The sequence below is a fragment of the Arachis hypogaea genome, chromosome 16 (genome assembly GCF_003086295.3).
Source record: "Arachis hypogaea cultivar Tifrunner chromosome 16, arahy.Tifrunner.gnm2.J5K5, whole genome shotgun sequence".
Taxonomy (NCBI): domain Eukaryota; kingdom Viridiplantae; phylum Streptophyta; class Magnoliopsida; order Fabales; family Fabaceae; genus Arachis; species Arachis hypogaea.
The window spans coordinates 67,389,008-67,397,096 of record NC_092051.1 but is presented as its reverse complement, the minus strand read 5'-3'; the positions used below and the strand labels follow the sequence as shown (position 1 = coordinate 67,397,096).

Here is an 8,089-nt window from a genome sequence, read left to right as displayed (position 1 = left end):
CAACCAAATTACAGTAGATCCGCAGGACCAAGAGAAAATAGCATTCACATGTCCATCTGGAGTATTTGCATACAGAAGAATGCCTTTTGGTCTGGGCAATGCACCTGCAACCTTTCAGAGGTGCATGCTCTCTATCTTCTCTGATATGGTAGAGAAATTTTTGGAAGTCTTCATGGATGACTTCTCAGTATTTAGAGACTCGTTTAGCTCCTGTCTTAACCATCTAGCACTTGTTCTGAAAAGATGCCAAGAGACTAACCTGGTTTTAAATTGGGAAAAATGTCACTTTATGGCGACTGAAGGAATTGTCCTTGGGCATAAAATTTCGAACAAGGGAATAGAGGTGGATCAAGCTAAGGTAGAGGTAATTGAAAAATTACCACCACCCACTAATGTTAAGGCAATCAGAAGCTTTCTGGGGCATGCAGGATTCTATAGGAGGTTTATAAAGGATTTTTCAAAATTCGCAAAACCTTTGAGCAATCTGCTAGCTGTTGACACGCCATTTGTGTTTGACACAGAGTGTCTGCAGGCGTTTGAAACTCTGAAAGCTAAGCTGGTCACAGCACCAGTTATTTCTGCACTAGATTAGACATTACCTTTGGAACTAATGTGTGATGCCAGTGACCATGCCATTGGTGCAGTATTAAGACAGAGGCATAACAAGCTTCTGCATGTCATTTATTAGGCTAGCCGTGTTTTAAATGATGCCCAGAAAAATTACACAACCACAGAAAAAGAGCTGCTTGCAGTGGTTTATGCCATTGACAAGTTTAGATCATACTTAGTAGGATCAAAAGTGATTGTGTACACTGACCATGCTGCTCTTAAATATCTACTCACAAAGCAGGATTCAAAGCCCAGGCTCATAAGATGGGTGTTGCTTCTGCAAGAGTTTGATATAGAAATAAGAGACAGAAAAGGGACAGAGAATCAAGTAGCTGATCACCTGTCCCGGATAGAACCAGTAGCAGGAGCATCCCTCCCTCCTACTGAGATCTCTGAAACCTTTCTGGATGAGCAATTGTTTGCTATTCAGGAAGCTCTGTGGTTTGCAGACATTGCAAACTATAGGACTCAAGGTTCTCCTTCTGTAACCATGGAGAGGAAGCATGAAAAACTTCTCTCAATACAGAGTCAAACAAAACCCCCACATTCAAACTCTAAGTTTGGTGTTGGGAGGCCACAACCGAACTCTAAGTTTGGTGTTGAGAGACCCCAACCCTGCTCTGATTATCTGTGAGGCTCCATGTGAGCTCACTGTCAAGCTATTGACATTAAAGAAGTGCTTGTTGGGAGGCAACCTGGTGCGTAGAAATCGTGACGGTTCATTCCTTGGTAACGGCGCTAAAAACTTAATATGCACATTCATAATCTTAGTTCTTTGTCACAACTTTGCACAACTAACCAGCAAGTGCACTGGGTCGTCCAAGTAATAAACCTTACGTGAGTAAGGGTCGATCCCACAGAGATTGTCGGCTTGAAGCAAGCTATGGTCATCTTGCAAATCTTAGTCAGGCAGATTCATATGGTTATGGATATTTGATAATTAAAATATAAATAAAACGTAAATTAAATATAGATGTACTTATGTAATTCATTGGTGAGAGTTTCAGATAAGCGTATGAAGATGCTTGTTCCTCCTGAACCCCTGCTTTCCTATTGTCTTCATCCAATCATTCATACTCCTTTCTATGGCAAGCTGTATGTTAGGCGTCACCATTGTCAATGGCTACATCCTGTCCTCTCAGTGAAAATGGTCCAATGCGCTGTCACTGCATGGCTAATCATCTGTCGGTTCTCGATCATACTGGAATAGGATCCATTGATCCTTTTGTGTTTGTCACTACGCCCAACACTTGCGAGTTTGAAGCTTGTTGCAGCCATCCCTTCCCAGATCCTACTTGGAATACCACAGACAAGGTTTAGACTTTCCAGATCTCAAGAATGGCCGTCCATAGATTCTAACTTATACCATGAAGACTCTGATTAAGGAATCCCAGAGATATTCATTCAATCTAAGGTAGAACGGAAGTGGTTGTCAGGCACGCGTTCATAGGTTGGGAATGATGATGAATGTCACGATCATCACATTCATATTGAAGTGCGAATGAATATCTTAGAATCGGAATAAGCTTGAATTGAATAGAAAAACAATAGTTCTTTGTATTAATTCATGAGGAACAGCAGAGCTCCACACCTTAATCTATGGTGTGTAGAAACTCTACCATTGAAAATACATAAGAATAAGGTCCAGGCATGGACGAGTGGCCAGCCCTTATAAAGGTCTAAGATAGCATAAAACTGATCAAAGATGTCTAATACAATAGTAAAAGGTCCTATTTATATCAGACTAGCTACTAGGGTTTACAGAAATTAGTAAATGATGCAGAAATCCACTTCTGGGGCCCACTTGGTGTGTGCTTGGGCTGAGCATTGAGCTTTACATGTGTAGAGGCTTCTCTTGGAGTTGAACGCTAGTTTGTAACCTGTTTCTGGCGTTTAACTCCACTTTGCAACCTGTTTCTGGCGTTTAACTCCAGAATGCAACATGGAACTGGCGTTGAACGCCAGTTTGCATCATTTTAAATCGTGCAAAGTATAAACTATTATATATTTCTGGAAAGCTTTGGATGTCTACTTTCCAACGCAATTAAGATAGCGTGATTTGGAGTTTTGTAGCTCCAGAAAATCCACTTTGAGTGCAGGGAGGTCAGAATCCAGCAACATCTGCAGTCCTTCTTCAGCCTCTGAATCTGATTTTTGCTCAAGTCCCTCAATTTCAGCCAGAAAATACCTGAAATCACAAAAAAACACACAAACTCATAGTAAAGTCCAGAAATGTGATTTTTTTATTAAAAACTAATAAAAATATACTAAAAACTAACTAGATCATACTAAAAACTATGTAAAAATAATGGCAAAAAGCGTATAAATTATCCGCTCATCACAACACCAAACTTAAATTGTTGCTTGTCCCCAAGCAACTGAAAATCAAATAGGATAAAAAGAAGAGAATATACTATGAATTCTAAAATATCAATGAAACTTAGCTCCAATCAGATGAGCGGGACTTGTAGCTTTTTGCCTCTTGAATAGTTTTGGCATCTCACTTTATCCTTTGAAGTTCAGAATAATTGGCATCTATAGGAACATAGAATTCAGATAGTGTTATTGATTCTCCTAGTTCAGTATGTTGATTCTTGAACATATCTACTTTATGAGTCTTGGCCGTGGCCCTAAGCACTTTGTTTTTCAGTATTACCACCAGATACATAAATGCCACAGACACATAACTGGGTGAACCTTTTCAGATTGTGACTCAGCTTTGCTAGAGTCCCCAATTAGAGGTGTCACTCTTCTTTTTGCTTTGGACCTCGACTTTAACCGCTCAGTCTCAAGTTTTCACTTGACACCTTCACGCCACAAGCACATGGTTAGGGACAACTTGGTTTAGCAGCTTAGGCCATGATTTTATTCCTTTAGGCCCTCCTATCCACTGATGCTCAAAGCCTTGGATCCTTTTTACCCTTGCCTTTTGGTTTATGGGCTATTGGCTTTTTTTGCTTGCTTTTTCTTTTTCTTTTTCTCTTTTTTTTTTTGCCATTTTCTTTTTTCTCTTTTTTTTTTCTGCAAGCTTTTGTATTCACTGCTTTTTCTTGCTTCAAGAATCATTTTTATGATTTTTCAGATTATCAAATAACATGTCTCCTTTTTCATCATTCTTTCAAGAGCCAACATATTTAACATTCATAAACAACAATTTCAAAAGACATATGCACTGTTCAAGCATTCATTCAGAAAACAAAAAGTATTGTCACCACATCAAAATAACTAAACTAGTTTCAAGGATGAATTCGAAACCATGTACTTCTTGTTCTTTTGTAATTAAAGCATTTTTCATTTAAGAAAGGTGATGGATTCATAGGACATTCATATCTTTAAGACATAGATACTTAAACACTAGTGATCATATAATAAGACACAAACATAAATAAACATAAAGCATAATAAACGAAAAACAGTAAAATAAATAGACAAGGAGATTAAGGAATGAGTCCACCTTAGTGAGGGTGGCGTCTCCCTCTTCTTGAAGAACCAATGGTGCTTTTGAGCTCCTCTATGTCTCTTCCTTGCCTTTGTTGCTCCTCCCTCATTGCTCTTTGATCTTCTCTAATCTTATGAAGGATGATGGAGTGCTCTTGATGCTCCACCCTTAGTTGTCCCATGTTGGAACTTAATTCTCCTAGGGAGGTGTTGATTTGCTCCCAATAGTTTTGTGGAGGAAGGTGCATCCCTTGAGGCATCTCAGAGATTTCATGGTGGGGAATTTCCTCATGCTCTTGTTGAGGTCCATGATCTCTTATTTTCTCCATCCTTTTCTTAGTAATGGGCTTGTCCTCTTCAATGAGGATGTCTCCCTCTATGTAAATTCCAGCCGAATTGTAGAGGTGGCATATGAGGTGAGGAAAGGCTAACCTTGCCCAAGTGGAGGACTTGTCAGCCACCTTGTAAAGTTCTTGAGGTATAATCTCATGAACTTCCACCTCCTCTCCAATCATGATACTATGGATCATGATGGCCCGGTCTATAGTAACTTCAGACCGGTTACTAGTAGGAATGATTGAGCGTTGAATGAACTCTAGCCATCCTCTAGCCACTGGTTTGAGCGTTGAATGAACCGGCTTGCCTCTTGAGTCAATTTTCCATTGAGTTCCTTCCTCTCATATGTCTATGAGGACTTGGTCCAACCTTTGATCAAAGTTGACCCTTCTTGTGTAGGGGCATGCGTTCTTTTCCATCATTGGCAAGTTGAACGCTAGCCTTACATTTTTCGGACTGAAGTCTAAGTATTTCCCCCGAACCATGGTGAGACAATGCTTTGGATTCGGGTTCACACTTTGATCATGGTTCCTAGTGATCCATGTGTTTGCATAGAACTCTTGGACCATTAAGATTCCGACTTGTTGAATGGGGTTGGTGAGAACTTCCCAACCTCTTCTTCGGATCTCATGTCAGATCTCCGGATACTCATTCTTTTTGAGCTTGAAAGGAACCTCAGGGATCACTTTCTTCTTAGCCACAACTTCATAGAAGTGGTCTTGATGGACCTTTGAGATGAATCTCTCCATCTCCCATGACTCAGAGGTGGAAGCAATTGCCTTCCCTTTCCTCTTTCTAGAGGTTTCTCTGGCCTTAGGTGCCATAAATGGTTATGGAAAAACAAAAAGCTATGCTTTTACCACACCAAACTTAAAATATTTGCTCGTCCCCGAGCAAAAGAAGAAAGAAAGAAGGAAAAGAAGAAAAAGAATGGAGGAGATGGAGGGAGAAGGTGTATTCGGCCAAGGGTAAGAAGAGAGGGTTGTGTTGCGTGAAAATGAAGAAGGAAAGAGGGGTTTATATAGGGGTGGGATGGGATTTAGGGTTCGGCCATTAGGGTTGGGTTTAGGAGGGAAAAGAGTTTGAATTTTGGAGGTAGGTGGAGTTTATGGGGAAGAGAGAATGGATGTAAGTGGTGAAGAGGTGATGGAAAAGAGTGATTGAGGTGATTGGTGAAGGGTATTTGGGGATCCTGTGGGGTCCACAGATCATGTGGGGTCCACAGATCAATTGGGGTCAAGGACTTAACATCCCTGCTCCAATTAGGCGTGTAAAACGCCCTTGCTGTGCAATCTTGGCGTTTAATGCCAGATTGCTGCTTGTTTTTGGCGTTAAACGCCCAAATGTAGCCTGTTTCTGGCGTTTAACACCAGGCAGATGCTTGTTTCTGGCGTTAAACGCCAGACAGATGCTTGTTTCTAGCGTTTAAACGCCAGACTGCTCTCCTCCAGGGTGTGCTGTTTTTAATGCTATTTTTCATTCTATTTTTGATTTTTCAGTAGTTTTTGTGACTCCACATGATCATCAACCTAATAAAACACGAAATAACACAAGGAAAATAAAATAGATATAATTAAATAACATTAGGTTGCCTCCCAATAAGCGCTTGTTTAACGTCAATAGCTTGACAGTGAGCTCTCATGGAGCCTCACAGATGTTCAGAGCATTGTTGGGACCTCCCAACACCAAACTTAGAGTTTGGTTGTGGCCTCCCAACACCAAACTTAGAGTTTGACTGTGGGGGCTTTGGTTGACTCTGCAGTGAGAGAAGCTTTTCATGCTTCCTTTCCATGGTTACAGAAGGAGATCCTTGAGTTTTAAACACAAGGTTGTCCTCATTCAGTTGAAGGACTAGTTCTCCTCTGTCCACATCAATCACAGCTCTTGCTGTGGCTAGGAAGGGTCTTCTAAGGATGATGGATTCATCCTCTTCCTTCCCAGTGTCTAGGATTCTGAAATCAGCAAGGATGTAAAGGCCTTCAACCTTTACTAACACTTCCTCTACTTGTCCATAAGCCTATTTTCTTGAGTTGTCTGCCATCTCTAATGAGATTCTGGCAGCTTGCATCTCAAAGATCCCAAGTTTCTCCATTATAAGGAGTGGCATTAAGTTTATTCCTGACCCCAGGTCACACAGAGCCTTCTCAAAGGTCATGGTGCCTATGGTACAGGGTATTAAGAATTTGCCAGGATCCTATTTCTTTTGAGTTAATTTCTGCCTATCCAATGCATTCAGTTCATTGGTGAGCAAGGGAGGTTCATCTTCCCAAGTCTCATTACCAAATAATTTGGCATTCAGCTTCATGATTGCACCAAGGTACTTAGCAACTTGCTCTTCAGTAATTTCTTCATCCTCTTCAGAGGATGAATACTCATCAGAGCTCATGAAGGGCATAAGGAGGTTCAATGGAATCTCTATGGTCTCTAATTGAGCCTCAGATTCCTTTGGTTCCTCAAAGGGAAACTCTTTATTGGTCACTGGACATCCCAGGAGGTCTTCCTCACTAGGATTCACGTCCTCCTCCTCCCTTGTGGGTTCGGCCATGATGGTTAAATCAATGGCCTTGCACTCTCTCTTTGGATTTTCTTCTGTATTGCTTGGGAGAGTACTAGGAGGAGTTTCAGTGACTCTTTTACTCAGCTGGCCCACTTGTTCCTTCAAATTTCTAATGGAGGACCTTGTTTCATTCATGAAACATACAGTGACCTTAGATAGATCAGAGACTATATTTGCTAAGCTAGATGGATTCTGCTCCAAATTCTCTGTCTGTTGCTGAGTGGATGATGGAAAAGGCTTGCTATTGCTAAACCTGTTTCTTCCACCATTATTAAAGCCTTGTTGAGGCTTTTGTTGATCCTTCCATGAGAAATTTGGATGATTTTTCCATGAGGGATTATAGGTGTTTCTATAGGGTTCACCCATGTAATTCACCTCTGCTATTGCAGGGTTCTCAGGATCATAAGCTTCTTATTCAGAAGATGCCTCTTTAGTACTATTGGATAATTCCTTCAATCCATTCAGACTCTGAGAGATCATATTGACTTGCTGAGTCAATATTTTATTCTGAGCCAGTATGGCATTCAGAGTATCAATTTCAAGAACTCTCTTCCTCTGAGGCGTCCCATTACTCACAGGATTCCTTTCAGAAGTGTACATGAACTGGTTATTTGCAACCATGTCAATGAGCTCTTGAGTTTCTGCAGGCATTTTCTTTAGGTGAATGGATCCACCTGCAGAATGGTCCAATGACATCTTTGATAATTCAGACAGACCATCATATAATATATCCAGGATGGTCCATTCTGAAAGCATGTCAGAAGGACACTTTTTGGTCAGTTCCTTGTATCTCTCCCAAGCTTCATAGAGGGATTCACCTTCCTTCTGTCTGAAGGTTTGAACATCCACTCTAAGCTTGCTAAGCTTTTGAGGAGGAAAGAACTTGGCTATGAAAGCCGTGACCAACTTATCCCAAGAGTTCAGGCTGTCTTTAGGTTGAGAGTCCAACCATATTCTAGCTCTGTCTCTTACAGCAAATGGGAAAAGCATAAGCCTGTAGACCTCGGGATCAACCCCATTGGTCTTAACAGTATCACAGATCTGTAAGAATTCAGTTAAGAACTGAAAGGGATCTTCGGATGGAAGTCCATAAAACTTGCAATTCTGTTGCATCAGAGAAACTAATTGAGGTTTCAGCTCAAAATTTTT

General features: G+C 40.8%; 1 non-coding gene across 1 annotated transcript; it reads left to right on the top strand.

Moving 5' to 3' along the window:
- Positions 1–7,690: 7,690 nt before the first annotated feature.
- Positions 7,691–7,798, top strand: LOC112760062 (small nucleolar RNA R71). The gene has a single exon (XR_003180519.1). It is a non-coding gene; the product is annotated as a small nucleolar RNA R71 (small nucleolar RNA).
- Positions 7,799–8,089: the final 291 nt, after the last annotated feature.